This window comes from Lactuca serriola, chromosome 3, assembly GCF_051521515.1.
Source record: "Lactuca serriola cultivar US96UC23 chromosome 3, Lser_US96UC23_V15, whole genome shotgun sequence".
NCBI classification, from domain to species: domain Eukaryota; kingdom Viridiplantae; phylum Streptophyta; class Magnoliopsida; order Asterales; family Asteraceae; genus Lactuca; species Lactuca serriola.
In genome coordinates, this window is record NC_136410.1 from 56042585 (window position 1) to 56060889 (window position 18305).

Here is an 18305-nt window from a genome sequence, read left to right on the forward strand (position 1 = left end):
GTGATTAATATATATTATTGAATTAAATATAATTGAAAAAATCATCTTAACTATTTACAAGGGTATTTTAGTCAATTAATATAGATTTAATAAAGGAAAATTGCATTTTTTAAGGGATCATAGATTCTATTAATTTTAAAAATCCGATTTTACGAATTATTCTTGAACCTATTTCTTGATGATGACTTTAAAAACTTCTTGAAGAATAACAACTTCTTGTAGAATAACAAAATCTTGAACAATCAATTGAAGAATAAAAACAAAAATACGTTATTTCTTATAGAATACAGGTAACAATTGTTAAGAATTACATTTATTGTTAAAGAATAAAATTAAAAATACAATCAAAACGGGGAAGAAAACATCAAAATCTAACAACGACTAATACATTCTAAAAGAATAATTTGGTCCGTTCTTCAAGCATCAACTTCTATGATTCCAACAGAATTGGAATTTCGTCATTCCATTCCAACAGAATTGGAATTCGTTATTCCATTCCAATAGAATTGGAATCTCACCAATATCATCCATTGAATCATCTACATAAACATAGTTGATATCTTTTCAGAATTCAACATTTTCAAGATCTTGCACTGTCCACATAAATGAAGAGTTAAATCAGGAAAAAAAACATAAATTGAAATATGAATCCAGATTTGATAAGAAATCTCGAACCCCATCTCTTAATCCATATCTCATTAAAATTAATAGAAATTTATGATTGAAAATAGAAGTCGTTTTTTTTACCTGAGCATTGTAAGTTGGATGATTAAACCTACAGTTATTACCATAGCCACACGCTCCAGTTCTTAAATAATATATGCAATCGGGTTCTCTAGGTCGATCTAGATACACTGTTGAATCAGTCTCATCTTCTTTCCCATCTAGGTGAATTCTCAATCGCCTTATAACTTCTAAAATCCCAGAATTCAAGTTATAAATAAAGAAATCTCACATAATTCAAGTTAATCAAGCCTCCGACTAACACAAATTCAACGAATTTACGATCATTTGTTAGTTTTTACACTGAAATTACAAAAAACTAATGTAAAAATCTAGATGCAGGGTATAAACAGAGAAAAATTAGGGGAAATGAAAATAAAACAGTAGGCGATAACCTCGGCCTTCCACCAATCGACAACACCCCTAAACGATTCCTGCACCCGATTGTACCTGGTTGTGTGAACATCCAAATGTCTTCAAAAAAAATCGTCTATGAGATTGAGAGATAACAAAAGAAGAGTGAAATCAGCAAAAAACGCGAAGCAGAAAATGGAAACGATTATTGCCTAGGGTACGAATATAGGGAGAAATCCAACCTGGGTGCCAGGGACTTGATGTGTCGAGGAGTTTTGAAGCAAAGATGATGGCTCTAGTTTATTGTTTTTCTTCTTTTTTATTGGATTTATTCCGACGACGGCGGTAATGGGGATTCGGAAACCGGGTGGAGCAGCGCCACCGCCTACCAACAAATCCTCGATGTCTTCCATGTCTCCGGCGACACTGGTCCGTCGACTGTGTGGGTCTGAAATTGGGGAGGAAAGAGGCGTAGTAGCTGCGTATCAGCATAAACGATTGATGGTGCTTCATTGGTTGAAAAGCCCTGATCTTTTAAGTGGATCCAATTGTTGAAAGCAAAGTCCTTATTTATTTACCATGATTACAGGGATTATTTTTGGAAGTTACTAAATAAATTACTAAATAAATTATTAAATTATCCTTATTTATTTATTTAATTTTAAATTTTTAATTTAATTTTGATTGACACACATTTATACATACAATAACACAATACTTAGTTTAAACAAATGAACCTATATATATATATATATATATATATATATATATATATATATATATATATATATATATATATATATATATATATATATATATATATATATATATATATATATATATGGTTAGGTTAATATGAGACGGCCTAATTTTGTGAGACCGTGAGACGCATTTTTTTATTTTTTATTTTTTTTAGTTAATTCAAGTTCCGAAAATAATATTTAAAAAAAGAATTTTTGGATTTTTCCATTTATTTTGCATTTTAAAATTATTTTTTAAAATATGTACAGTGTAATATTCTATTAGAATATTTCACGTATTTTTTTAAAAAAATGGGACTTTTATTTTTATTTATTTTTATTTTTTTAGTTAATTCAAGTTCCGAAAATAATATTTAAAAAAAAAATTAGATTTTTTCTATTTATTTTGCATTTTAAATTTATTTTTTAGAATATATATCTGTGTAATATTCTATTAAAATATTTCACGTATTTTTCAAAAAAAAAACAGGATTTTTTTTTATTTTATTTTTTTTAGTTAATTCAAGTTCCGAAAATAATATTTAAAACTTTTTTTTTGGATTTTTCCATTTATTTTGCATTTTAAAATTATTTTTAGATTTGGTCTCATGGTCTCACAAAATTAGAATGCTCTCAAATGAAACTGAACCTCTATATATATATATATATATATATATATATATATATATATATATATATATATATATATATATATATATATATATATATATATATATATATATATATATATATATATATATATATATATATATATATATATATAAGTTAGAAGTATATTATAGACTACAAAACCTAACAATAGTTATCATCCCATATTATTAACTAACCACTAATTACTAACACAAGTAATACTTGTGTTAGATTACTAACTCAAAGTCTTATACTAACTATTTATATTTTAACACTCCCCGATAGACTATACTTTGTATATCTTAAGTATGTCTTATAACCTTAAAATCTCCACACCCAAGGCTTTAATAAATATGGATGGTTAAATATGTATGCAACTTGGTCGCTTGTTTTGCAAAAGATTACGTCAACTTCACCAAGGGTGAAGAATTCCCTTCTAAAATGGTACTTAATTCCTTATGTTCTTGCTTTTCCTATGATATAAATGATCTTTGGTCAGAGAAATTGCTATATTATCATGGTAAATAGTTGTTTGACCTATTGTACATAAAAAAAGGTTCATCAATGATTACATCCATCCAAATTGCTTGACACCCTACAAGACTAGTGCACATGTATTTTGCATGTTATTGGAATATAATCCAGACTTAATCGTTATGTTGGTAATTATGTTAGCATTCTGGATATTATATCAATATTTAATAAGTTAGTGAATAAATATAAGTGACAACTATAGAAGTTAAGGGTTTAAGAAGTCAAAAATTGAGCCATTATATTATATATATATATATATATATATATATATATATATATATATATATATATATATATATATATATATAAAATACCCGCGCGATGCAGCGTCAACGATTCGTTTCATTCGGATGATTAGTTTCCATCCAAACTTTTGTTTAGTTTCAACTTTCAATGGTCGTCAAATCGTTTTCTTTCGGTTTATAGTTTTTTTTAATAGACAATTGTTATTTGGTTTAAACTAAATGTAATTTATTATTATTTTTAATAGTACATGGTTTTAGTTAAAAGTATTCTTTTGGTTTAAAAATAAATGTATATTGTTTTTGTGATTAAAAAAAAAGACCTATTAACTGTTTACGTTATAAATTACTATGCAAAAAATATATAATAATAATAATAATAATAATGTCATCATTGGTTCACCATATAGTATTGGTTTATTTGATAAATTAATCTTTATTAGTTATAAAAAATTTCAGGCTAACCTAATTGCAAATCCATCCTACGATTCAACATTTTAATCAGTTTTTTTGTTATTACTTGTACTAAAAAATCATTGTAATGAATATTGTCATTTAATATTACTTAGTATAGTGATTTTGTCCGATTTTAAAGTTATTTTTTTTACTAAGGCATCTAAATTTGAAAATTTTAACAACTTATAATAATGAAATATCTTGATAGTTTTTAAGTATAATCTTTTAAAAGTAAGTTGTCCTTTTAAACCATCAAGAACAAACATCAAATAAATTTCTTAAAAGTAACCGTCCGAAAGATAGTCATACCCTTAAGTACAAATTTAGAGAGTTGATTCTTCCACCGGGCATTTTGATAAATCCATTTAAATCATAAATATATGACAACTATGCCCTCATTTAAATTTGTATTATTTTTATTTTGGTATCTAATTATTCTTCGACCAATTCCACCAAAAAACATTTAATGGATATTTTATACTTTGTTAGGCTCTTTTCATCTATTCTCCTTATTTAACCACCATATTTTATTTTATTTTAACATTTCACCCCTCATTTTATTATTCTTTTCTTTTTTGGTTATTTTTTATATCAACAGACTTTTTTTAAAAAGATTAGATTCTTGTGAATATTAACGACTATGATTTTGTTTATTCTGAATATAAAAAAAATTAATTTTCTTGATTATGATTAGGGATGTTATTCGGCCGGTTTAATCAATTATCAATTTGTTCCATTTAGTTTGATTGATTTTTTGACTTCCAATATATTAACTGAACCGAACCAAAAAAGGTTTGATTTAATCGTTTTCGGTTTTAAATGAGTCGATTTAATTGGTTCGGTTTCCGTTAAATCCGAATAACAAACATTTGAACAACTAATCAAGTGAGAATATTTATTAATAATAACAAAAGAGTGGTTAAACTAAAATCCCAAAATAATATACAATAGGTGTGTTGTTTGAATATTTTTGATAGACAACATTTATTGTGATTTAATTTTATATGTATGAGTTTGAAGGTGTGTTGTTTTTTCTTGTTAAGTAGTTTACTGTATAACAGTTTTATCATAGTGTGTTTATAAGCTCTTAAAAAAATAAGTGACGATGATTAAGAAAAACCACTAAAGAAGAAAAATAAAATAAGAATTAAAATGAGGGGTGAAATGTCAAAAAGTAAAAATATGATGGTTTAAATAAGCACCAATGAGAAAAACAATGGGTATAAACTATCTATGGAATGTCTTTTGGTATAACCGGAAGTAATGGGCTCACGGATGATTAGGATCCATAAAACAAGAAAATACATCATAAATTTGAACAAGGGTATAGTTGTCAATACTGTTATAGTTTCAGTGAATTTATCAAAATCCTCAGTGGAAGAATCAGCGGCCAAAAATTTAATATTTACAAAATGACTTTAAACATTTCTTGTATTTCTTAAAATGTTTCATGTAAATTTGAGAAATACATAGCATTATTTTCAAAAAAAAAAAGATGTAGATAGAATAGCAATCGTCATAAATAAACTCGAAGTAATTATTTTTATGAGGTTTTAATATTTCTAAAAATGTTATAAAATATGATCAAATAACAAGATAAGTTATAGAGTAAGGAAAGACATGAGAGTAGAGAGAACTTTTATTCCAATACTTGTGATGAAATCATCAAACTTTACAATACATAATATTCACTATTTATACTAGACAAAGAAGATGAAAGGTGATGTATGATATGAATGCTCATTATAGTGGTGCATAACTACACTCATAAAACACATAATAATGTTTGCTATAATGTTCACTAATTATGAAGAGTAATGGGGGAATATGGAGAATCCAATAGTCATTCACTAAATAATAATTCATAACACTCCCCCTTGAATGACGATTATATCATGCCTCGTTAAAACCTTAATCGGTAAAACCTCATGGGAAAAACCCTTTATTAAGGAAAAAGAGTACATGATTAATAATAGATATTGGAAACAATTGCCTCGTTAAAAATCTTGCTAAGAAAACCCAGTGGGAAAAACATAGCTAAGGAAAAGAGTACAATATGTTTCCAACTCCCCCTGATTAGCACATCACTTGATTCTCTTGAAGCACCGCATAACAATGTTTCGTACCATCTTTTCAATTTCGATGTAATAAGTGCTTTAGTAAGCCAATCAGGAAAATTGTTACTGGATTGAATTTTCTAGATGTTGATGCAACACTCTTTTTGAAGATCATGAGTGAAAAAAACTTTGGTGATATATGCTTGGTTCTGTCTCCTTTTATAAATCCTTCCTTGAATGGAGCTATACAAGTTGTATTATCTTCATATAGTATGGTTGGAACATCCCTGTTAGAAGTTAGACCACAATTCTTGCAAATGTATTGAGTTAAATTTCTTAACCATATACATTCATGACTTGCCTTATAAATTGCTATAATCTCTGCATGGTTAGAATAAGTAGCAACTAAAGTTTGTTTAACAAAATGACAAGAAATTACGTTACCTCTACAAGTGAATAAATAACCTGTTTGGGATCGAGCTTTATGTGGATCAGATAAATATCCAGCATCTCGAAGATATCAAAGAGTGTGTTTGACTCTATTCCATTATCTTCTTGTTGGACAAGAGCTATATCTTGCTAATAAGTTTACGACAAAAGATTTATCAGGTCATGTATTAATAGTAAGATATATTAGTGCACCAATAGCACTAAGATATAGTTCTTCAAGAACAGGAAGATTTTCATGTTTTTTATGATGCTGAAATTAGTCCTTTTTGGCATCTAAGTGCCTTACCACCTTCGGGTTACTCATGGATGTGAGTTATTCATATAAAACCTTTTAGCACATTTTCTAGATATTAATGTACAAAAACTCCATGTTTGTGTGCTTAATTTGAAGACCCAAATAGAATTTCATCTTACCAAGATCATTCATTTCAAAAGTTTCTTTCAAACAAGAAGTGACCTTTTCCAATTCTCTAGGAGTTCCAATTATGTCAAATCATCTACAATAACATCAATTATAATAAATTCTTATATGGATCTTTTTATGAATACACATGGGCTTAATGGATCATTTTTATAGCACTCTTTCAACAGAAATGTAATAAAACAATTGAAGCACATACGACCAAATTGTTTCAATCTATACAAAGATTTATTTAATTTTACCAAATATACTTCTCGAGAATTAGAAGTTTGTGCTTTTGGCACCTTAAACCCTTCTGGGATTTTCATATAAATATCATTTTCAAGTGAACCATATAAATAAGCAGTAAATACATCCATTAGACACATCTCCAGTTTTGCATATGTTGTTAAACTTATAAAATAATTGAATGTAATTGCATCAACTACCGGACAATACGTTTCTTCATAATCAATTTCAGGCCTTTGGGTAAAACCTTGTGCAACAAGTATTGTTTTATATCTCACAACTTCATTTTTCTCGTTTCTTTTGCGCACAAATACCCATTTGTGTCCCACTGTTCTTACTCTGTTTGGTGTATAGACTACAGGTCCAAAAACTTTTCATTGGGTAAGACAATTAAGCTCTTTATTTATTTCATCTTTCCATTTTGGCCAATATTTTCTATCCATACATTTATCAATAGATTTAGGTTCAAGATCCTCATTTTCTTTATAATCACACGTGGAACATGATAAGAAAAATTATCGTCGACGTCTATCTTATTTCGGTTCCATCTTATTCCTGTCATGACATAGTTTATTGAGATCTCATCATTTTCATTTTTTTCAGGTACCTTATATTCTTTTGTAATGTCATTGGGCTCTTCTAGAGCTTCATTAATCTTTTCAAGAGATTATGTTTTCTCTTTTGGACCATCAATTGTATTTGCTTCATTTCATTTTCGAGGATTTTTATCTTTGGAACCGACTGATCTTCCACGCTTCAGGTGTGCCTAAGATTCATTTGCAGTTGTATTTTTTTCTTGTAGGATATAAATTCTAACTGGATTATGTATAACTGGTACATGAGACTTTGTTACTCACTTAGGGTCAGTAAATGCTTCTGGCAATTGATTTGCTACATTTTGTAAAGGAATTATCTTTTTTATTTCAAGTTCACATTGACTTGAACGAGGATCTAAAACTGAAAGTGATAATTCCTTTCAAGAAATTTTATTTTCCAGCTTCTTTATTTCTCCCCCTAATGTTGGAAAATATGATTCATCAAAATATTAATCATCAAATATAGCTGTAAATAAATCTTTAGTTGATGATTTTAAATATTTTACTATAGATGGAGATTCATAACCAACATAAATTCTCATTCTTCTCAAGGACCCATTTTTGTGAAGTGAGGTGGAGAAATGGGTACATAAATTGTACATTCAAACATCCTTGGATGGTAAATATTTGGTTCCTGACCACAAACTAGTTGAATAGGGGAAAACTCATGATAACTAATTGGCATTATGCATATAAGTGATGTTGCATGTAAAATTTCATGCCCTTATGTTGATTAGGAAGTTTATAATGCATTAGTAATGGTCTTGCAATTAATTAAAGGTGTTTGATTAATTAATCAATTAGACCATTTTGCGTACGAAGATGTGTAACAGGATGTTCAATCCAATCGACATGCAATAATCGTTAATAGCATGCAACAGAAATTTTGCAACATTTTCAAGTCGAATTATCTTAATTGGGTAATCGTGGAAATGTGCCCTTAGGCTGATTATTTATGCAAGTAATATTGCAAAAACCAAATTACAGCTAGACAACAAGCACACATGTGACCATCTAGTTGACTCATCAATTAAAACCATAAAATATCTAAATGGTCCATATAATGTTGGATGAATTAGTCCATATATACCCTCTTGAATTCTTTGTAAGAAACTAAGACTTTCATACCCAACTTTGTTCAATGATGGACTGGAAATTAATTTTCCTTAAGAGCATGCAACACAATTCATTATCTTGAAAAACCTTCTGGTTTTTCAAGGAATGACCACTTGAAGTTTCATTTATTCTATATACCATAATTGATCCGGGATGGCCCAACCGGTCATGCCAAACTATGAAGGTAATATCATACCGTTTTTATTTTCAATAACATGAATCATTGTAATATTTTCAATAGCATGAATCATTGTAATATTTGTATAGTACAATCCGGAGGACAATACATGTAATTTTTCCAAAAAACTTTTCTTATCCGATATCATTTTTGTAATGTTGAGATAATTTTTATTACCATCATTAGTTGTTTCAATAGGATATCCGTTAGACCGAATATCCTTAAAACTTAATAATTTTCTTGGTGATTTTAATAAAAAATAATGCATCACCAATTGTAATTATTGTCACTTATGGTAATACTATATTTGCTCTTCCGGAGCCTTTAATCATTTTTGTATTACCTGTTATTATATTAACATTTGCTTCTCTAATTGATAAGTAAGCAGAATTTTATTATATTGTCTGCAAGAAATATATCTTCCTTATTTCTTTTGCGAATATTCATATTTCTTTTCAATAAATAAATAAAACATAAGAAACATTCGACTTAGAGAAATAAATTCATATTTTATTAATTTGTGAAGATTGTGACGACATCATTTCTCATGAAACGGATATGACAAAAAAACATAATAAATGTCATGAAACAAAACTATACATTATTCTGATCAATCACCATCCATATCACCACTTGTCCCTTCTGGGTAGACAAGAAAATCGGCAACATCTAAATGTGTCATTTCAGGTTGATCTTCATGAACATCATTTTGAATAAAATTTGTTTTGATATATTATTTTTCTGTAGAGTTTAGAGAAGTTTGATAAAGATCAACAAAATGCTTTGGTAAGCGACATGTACAAGACCAATGAATGGTCGTTCCACATCAGTGACAAACATTTTCAAATTTTTTTTCCTTGACCAATTCTATCATTAGGATGTGGATTTTTGCTATTTTCCAACTTCTGGTGGTTGCTTGTAATCTTGTTATTTTTTATGATAATAACCTCCACGACCTCGATTATACCCATGACTATTATGATTATATGATATTGCATTCACTTCAGGGAATGCACTAGAACCGGTCGGGATTGGTTGATGATTTTTCATCAATAGTTCATAGTTTTATTCAGCCACAAGAAGAAATGAGATTAATTCATAATATATTCTTTTTAAATCTTTCTTACGATATTGCTGCTGCAGAAGCATGTTAGTGGCATGGAAAGTAGAGAAAATTTTCTCTGGCATAACATATTTTTTCATAGTGAAAATACTAATCAAAATAAAGACTTGTATGCTCAAGAATTGTTAGTTAATAAATTTCAGAAAATAATTTGTAAGCATTGTACATGTAAACTTATAAAAAATACATACCTGAAAATAATAAGAGCGATAAAGAGTTAGAGCTCTATGGTAGAGTCGTGCTGATAACGTGTTATAAAATATGATCAAATAACAAGATAAGTTATAGAGTAAAGAAAGACATGAGAGTAGAGAGAACTTTTATTCCAATACTTGTGATGAAATCATCAAACTTTACAATACATAATATTCACTATTTATACTAGACAAAGAAGATGAAAGGTGATGTATGATATGAATGCTCATTATAGTGGTGCATAACTACACTCATAAAACACATAATAATGTTTGCTATAATGTTCACTAATTATGGAGAGTAATGGGGGAATATGGAGAATCCAATAGTCATTCACTAAATAATAATTCATAACAAAAAATTCATTTTCTCATCAAAATAAAACACACTATAATCTCATCCTTGTTGGATTGTCTCTCATCCTTGTTGGATTGTTGACTCCTCCCTTATTTCTCTTTTTATTAAAAAAAGATTGTTGTTTTTTTATATTTTAAATTTAAAGTTTATATTAAAAAATAAATATAAAAAGGATGCAACGATGCCTTATTACTTTCAAAATCGATTAAAATTTCTTACATTTATCTTGTTACATTATTAACTTACTAGGTGTGAAACTCATGTATTACATGGGTTTATTTAAAAAAATTAAATATAAAATTTTAACGATTTGAAAAGTTTGAATTTTTAAGAAAAATGAGAATTTTTTGAATTATTAAAATTAATGAGACTTTAATGTATTGGATAGATTACATATATAAACATTTTCTAATAAACACCTTACATATTAAATGTTGAATTTTAATTTAATAAAATGAAAAATACAATAAAATGACAAGTGGAAAATAGAAAATTTAAAAATATTAGAAAATGTCATGTGTCCAAATGAAGGAGAAGAGGACATGTGGCAAAAAACCTTCATTTATTAGAGTAGATTCATTTTTTATAGGAAAATGACATAATTGCCTTATTAAGTTTCTAGGGTTTACCCATTTAGCCACTTAACTTATGTTGTGGCTTTATGAGGAAACGAACTCGTTTTTGTCAGGTCGATTACGTCCTTTTTGAAGTATTGAAGGGGTAAACCGATCACAATTTTGCCACATCATTTATTAATGCCACATAACTATACCCTATGCCCCATTTTCGTCTTCTTCCCCTCCTTATTTCTCAAATAGATACCTGCAACATTAAATCTCATTATCAACACCATCTCCTTCTTTTAATTCTTCCACTCAACCAAATCAATGGACTCACCACCACCACACATACCCCGCAACCCAAGAACACTCTTCCTTCTAAACCTAAAACCCCTCTCTCCCTTCATGATCTCCTCGCCCTTTCGCCTTCCCTGCAAAGAGATCAAAAACCAGACTCGATGTCTCTGGGAAGGTCACCGACCTATGTGGGTCTCGTCACCCCTACAACAACCGATTTTCTAATATCGATTCACCCAGAAACACTAGAAGACACATGTGATGAATGGAAGAGATTCGAGAGGATAAAGATCTGGTTATTGTTGATGAGTACATCGTTGTTAACAACAACCCAAAGAAAATGAGACATATTGGTAGATCGAAGAAGTAGAAATCGATTTCTTTATGTTTCATTCCATCCCCAAGTAAGAATAAACAAATTTATCTTGCTTCACTTCTAGTTCTGATCTAGGGTTCTATTGATTTACTTCTCATCTTGATTGTATTGTTATTTCAAGAGGAAAAGATGAGGATTACGAGTACACTGTCGATCAAATCAGATTCCTGATAAATGATTTGATAACGTGGAATGATGTTACAAAATCAATCCTCTGGTTTGGGTTCGGTTCACTCTGTTTTCTTTCTTCATATTTCACAACAGACATTAGCTTTAGGTAAGTCAAGCACTTTTACCTTTTGAATTTTACAAACTTCAACACCACTCAAAGATTTGATTTTCGTTTTAAGCATGCTTTCTTCAATATCTTATTTGGGTCTACACCTTTTGAATTTCTCGAATTCCATTATCTAAAGGTCATAAAACAAGAGAAACCTTAAGCTTAAAGAAGATGGCATTCTAAAAGCTAATGTGCATCGAGATCAAACTGTATTTAGTGGAGTCGGTAAGTGTGCATATGGTGTATTTGTCGGTGTCAGAGGAGCTAGTACAATGGCAAGTTGAATTGAAGCATGTGTTGACTTTCAAAGTTAGTTAACCAGCGAAATTAAAGTCCAAGTTTGAATGTTGACTTGAATGATGTGGCAAATAATGTAGATGTGGCAAGGAAACCGGTTAAAACAAGTCTAGGGGACTAAATAGACAGGTTGCCCACAAGTTCGTTTCCTCATAAAGCCACAAAATAAGTTAAATGACTAAATGGATAAACCCTAGAAACTTAATGGGGGCATATATGTCATATTCCCTTTTTTATTTTGCTAAATTTTATCATCATTTGCTTTAATTTATATCAAACATAGAGTCTAACATAAATAAAAATATATTATCATTTAATGTAATAATAACATAATCTTAAAGCTAATTGATAACTATATAAGCTAAAAGTTTAATAATAGGTTAATTATGAATTATGAATTGATGAAAATATATCTTTTAGTTAAAAGTCAAGACTTATTGCTTAATTATGAATTAAGCGTTTAAACTTAAAGTACTATTTTTACATAAATACAAACTTAATTTACTAATTTTACATAAATTAAAATGAAATGATAAATAAGTAAGTAATTTAATATATACTAATAAAACTATTGACATATTCAAAATAATTGGGGCTAATGTCATAAAAACCCTCAAGTTTTCAGGGTTTTGTCGGTTTTGCCCAAAGTTGAATTTTATGTCCGTTTTTACCCTAATATTTTTCAAAAAATGTTCGGTTTTACCCTTTTACCGGTGATAACAGGTTATCATTATATTAATTTTGCAAAAAACCCTTAAGTTTATAGTTTTTTTACGTTTTTACCCTTAAGTTTATAATTTTCAACACTTTTACCCTATGTATTTTTTTTTTCATATTATACGTATTCAAGCAGAAAAATCATATTTATAAATGAAAAAAATTTAATTAAATATTGTATTTACATTTTTTAATGTTAATTCTTTATATATATATATATATATATATATATATATATATGTGTGTGTGTGTGTGTGTGTGTATGGGTTTTTTTCTTGGATAAACAATTTAAGATGTAAAAAAAACAAATTAATATGTTTTTAGAACTACAAATACGTATTTTTATGTATTTAAAAATATACATATCAATAAAAAAAACTTGTTCATTCATAAACATGTTTGTATAAGTATATACATATATTTTTAAAAGTGTAAATATGTATTTCGATATATGTTTTTTTAAAGTATAAATATATTTTTAGAAGTATAGATACATATTAATATATAAAAATGTAAAAATATGTATTTATACTTCTAAAAACTATATCTATAAAACACATATTCATAATTCTAAAAATATTATTTATCTTTTTTAATGGTATAACCATGCAAAAACACAAACACACACAAACAAACAAATATATATATATATATATATATATATATATATATATATATATATATATATATATATAACATTAAAAAAAATTAATACAATATTTAATTAAATATTTTTTCGTTTATAAATACGATTTTTCTGCATGAATATGTATATTATGAAAAAAAATATATATACTTAGGTAAAAGTGTAAAACAATTATAAACTTAAGGGTAAAAATGCAAAAAAATGGTCAACTTAAGGGTTTTTTTGCGAATTTAATATAATGGTAACATGGAAAACCTATTATCACCGGTAAAAGGGTAAAACCGAACATTTTTTCGAAAATGTTTGGGTAAAAACGGACATAAATTTCAACTTTGGGCAAAACCGACAAAACCCTGAAAACTTGAGGGTTTTTATGACATTAACCCAAATAATTGTGTTGAATATGAAGATGTCAATATTAAACATTTTTTAAAGTAAACTTTTGAATTAATTATAAACAAATTGATAAATAAGTAGGTAACTAAATCTATACTAATAACAAAAAATTATTGACATATTATAAATAATTGTTATGAATCATAAATTTTCAAAACTTATTTGAATACAAACTTAGATGTCTTATTGTTAAATTTACCATCACTGTCTAAAAAAATTTCAAGATATAAGTTACACTAAAAATAAAACTTATTTGTAACTTAACGTATATATTAAGAAAAAAAAATAAGTGAAGTGATATCATTGGAAATGATATACAACGGATTTATTAAATAAAAATTGGAAATATATTGAAATCAATGTGATGATAAGTATTAAGTATGAAATAATAACAATATTTAATACAATGATGTATTGGTTATTTCACAAAAAGCTACACATAATAAATTAAGAAAAAGAAATATTGCTTGGTGTGGTGGACATAATCTTTTGTTATCCAAATATAATTTTTTACATTTTATTTTCTCTTTAACATTGTTAGAAAATGGACTCATGATAATAAAATTGAAAGTAGATTGAAAGCTTATATGTTGATATCGATATGATATAATTTGGGTTGACATTTTGTCACTAACAATATACGTAGAATTATTTGATTATCTTAAATGTTGCTGACGATAAACTACATATGTTATATAAAAGTAAAAATAATGAATAAGAAAATATATTGGTTACGAAACATAAAAAGTCGATACGATATAAAACAATATTTTTATAAGAAAAAATAAATTTAGAAAATGAATGACAATAAAATTAATTTTACTTGTAGGTAAACAATTACCAATTTCAATGACAGATATAACATTGGATTTTCTGTTATCCATAAGTAAATTTCTTTGTTTTCGTATGTGCTTAGGGTCGGTTGAATTCATATTGTATTGGAATCTATAAAACAATATTAATTATTTTAATATAACTGTAATAAAAAAGTGTTAATTTGTTTTACAAATTAACTTAGTAAAATGGAGATATTATAAAGTAAAATGTATATATAACTAAAAATGATATTCCTATATTAAAATTTTGAATTTACATGTTAATTCATGTTTTTTTAATTGTATTACATGTATATTAAAAATATACAGTAATTAAATGTCATGTAATAATATAAATAATATACATAGAGTAACACACAAATATAATATAATTGTATTTTATCATCGAATAATTATTATTTTGGTATTTATCTAATTATAGCTTGATTTTAATTTAAACTTATCTATCATTGTAGTTAAAAGCCAGTGAACATTTAGCAAACTAAATAAGAAATTAATGAAATTATAGTTGGCATTGATATTTCCATTCTAGTTCCCATAATTAATAATTAATATAATGATGTGGCAATTAAATAAAATGGAATACATCATAGATTAATAAGTGGAAAAATTAATTCTAAAATTCCTAGAAAATAATATATGAAGAAATCAATAAGAAAATGACATGTGGTAGAAAATTTTCATTTATGAGATAGGATTGATGGAAGTATATCTTTTAGTTAAAGGTTCTTTGTGAGTTGCCTATGAAATCGATTTTTTTTTTCAAAAGTTCAAAACTAATATAAATAAATAAATAAATAAATAAATAAAGATTTAATTAATAGGTTAGCAAAAATGGAACATATTGAACCGTGTGCAAGATGTCCCAAATCTATCCCTTTTCATTTTTCCCAATCTTTAAATATTATTAAAAGAGAAACCTTATGACATCATCTTAAATAATCTGGACCCTTGATTGTATTTCAATTTTATTTTTTCCACCCTTAGATCAAATTGCTGACATCATTGTTCCCATATAAATGTATTTAATTCCAATAAATGTTTTCCAATCGTCAAATAATAACTTACATTCGTTGAAATGGAATGTATTTAATTCCAATAAAAAACTTTCCAGGTTTTAAATCTTGAATTTCCAGTTATAAAGTTTTTAATATGATCAATTTTAGAAGCATATTACTAATAAACCATTTCAATCAAGGCATTAATATCAACCATTAATATAAATCCGTTTATATTAGTAAACTATTAATATAAAATCTATTTTTATTAGGAAATCATTAATACCGAAAAATAATATTCAAATTATCACATACATATACAATTCACCATTGAATCTGCGGCTCACACTTATTTTCAATCATTTATTTTCTTTAAACCTTCTCCTACAACATCACTATTATTGCTTATAACTTCCATCACCATTATCTGCTTCAAACATTCGCTCTTGTGCACTAGAAGGTCAGTACCTTTTTTCGCTTTATATATATTTTTTTTCGATTATTCTTTTTTTCCTATATCAAATGTATGTATTTATATATTTCGATTTTCTTTGTCACAAATTACATGAAATCGGTTAACTACTTTTCTGAAACTTTTCAAATAAACAGGAAAAGATATTACGTACCTTTAAAAAAACATAAATTGATTATCTTGGGAACTGAAATTAATTACGAAAATGTTATTTTTATATATTGGAGATGATTATGGTTTTTTTTTTAATTTTTATGTCATAAGAATCCGGTTAATTTTGGCATGATTTTAAAATATCATTGAAATTATTATGTTTTTGTATATCATATCAACCTACTTTTTATCTTTATACAATAACACTAAAATTTATAAATTTACACAACAAATATACATATTTCGAATTTTGTAATATTATTATACCTTATGTAACACTTTAAAATTTTCAACCGATTTAAACTTTTCAAAAACAACCCAGTTTCATAAAGTTATTACGAAAATGTTTTCAATACAATTATTTATCAGAGTCTTCCCAGGACCATATCATAAAACATAATCATGAGGAGCGGTACGATCACGCATTTGCCTTGCCACGATCTCCTGAAGAACCTAAAAACATTTAAACAACAACTATAAGCCCGAAAGCTTAGTGAGATACCCCCAAAATACCAACCACATATACCATACACATAACATGCCATATCATAACAGAACACAGAACAACCATGCACTTCGGGTCTACAGTATGACTGGTCCGCCCGCACCGGACCTTCAGTCGGCCTGGTTCACTCTCTGAGCCTCGGCACGTCTGGTCCGCCCTCTTAGGGCCTACAGCCTATCCGGACCGCTCACTGGGCCTTCGGGATAACCAGTCCGCCCTGGGTATGTCGGCCTACAGCACAAAGCAGGACCCGCCTCAACTCAACCCCAGTCCAAAAACCATGTGCACATAACATACAATCATATAACAGTTCACATTCAGTCAAACCGATCTAGCAGATCACATAATATAACATCATCCTAACCAGGATACCGACCTAACCGGTCACTAGCATAGCATCATCCTATATACCAGGATACCGACCTTAACCAAGTCTCTAACATATACCATCCTAACTACCAGGATGCAACATAGCAAAACAATAACATAACAACGATACCCGGATTACAATCCGATAAAGGGCCGGCCTTGGTGCCTTAGACCCTGTTGATATAGTGAGGATAACTCACCTCGCAACTGCTGACTGAAAAGACAAGACCGAGCTGCTCCGACCACTAGCACGATCTGCACTACCAGCCAACACCAAACCACTAAACTCAAAATAATGCCAACAATTACCAAAATACCCCTCGAAGTCAACTGGTCAACACTTGGTCAAAGTCAAAGTCAATTCCCATAACACGACTCAACTCGCCGAGTCGCCCCAAGACTCGCCGAGTCTCACAACTCTGAGTCTATCCGTACTCGACTCACTGAGTCATCCCTTGACTCACCGATTCACAGCATAACCAGAAAAGATTATGACCTCACGACCAGACTCGCCGAGTCCAAGAACAGACTCGCCAAGTCCAAGGCTATCTTCAACCAACTCACCGAGTTGTTCTTCCAACTCGTCGAATTGCTGCTTATCTTCATGCAACTCGCCGAGTACACCCATGTGACTCGCCGAGTACCACTAGCTCTTAACCCATACAGAGGCTTTCCAAGCCATGTAGGGTCTCCAATCCATAGATCTACTCTTATACAAGCCATCCATCATGTAAAGTGGCAAACTTTACGTGAATCCAAGGAGATCTAGGCATTATACACTTTAGGGATAGGGTTTGGGACAAGGAGGCTTGATCAACAACTCTTGAACAAGGACTTTATGCTCTTCTGAGTCATCATAACACTAGATCTGAGGTAGCAACCTCAGATCCAACCTCCAAACTCAAGATAGCATTAGATATGCTTTCCAAAAACTCCAAAATGATGAATCTAGATGAATAACAGCCCAAGCAACGAAATGATA

General features: G+C 28.5%; 1 long non-coding RNA gene across 2 annotated transcripts; it reads right to left on the reverse strand.

Annotated features, from left to right (window-relative positions):
- Positions 1-246: 246 nt before the first annotated feature.
- On the reverse strand, positions 247-1598 carry LOC145092328 (uncharacterized). Of its 2 annotated transcripts, none has more exons than XR_013702488.1 (2): positions 748-1598; positions 247-539 (listed from the first exon to the last, which is right to left on the reverse strand). It is a non-coding gene; the product is annotated as an uncharacterized LOC145092328 (long non-coding RNA). The 2 variants fall into 2 exon arrangements; XR_013702487.1 differs by having other exon boundaries at positions 247-593.
- Between the last annotated feature and the right edge of the window lie 16707 nt (positions 1599-18305).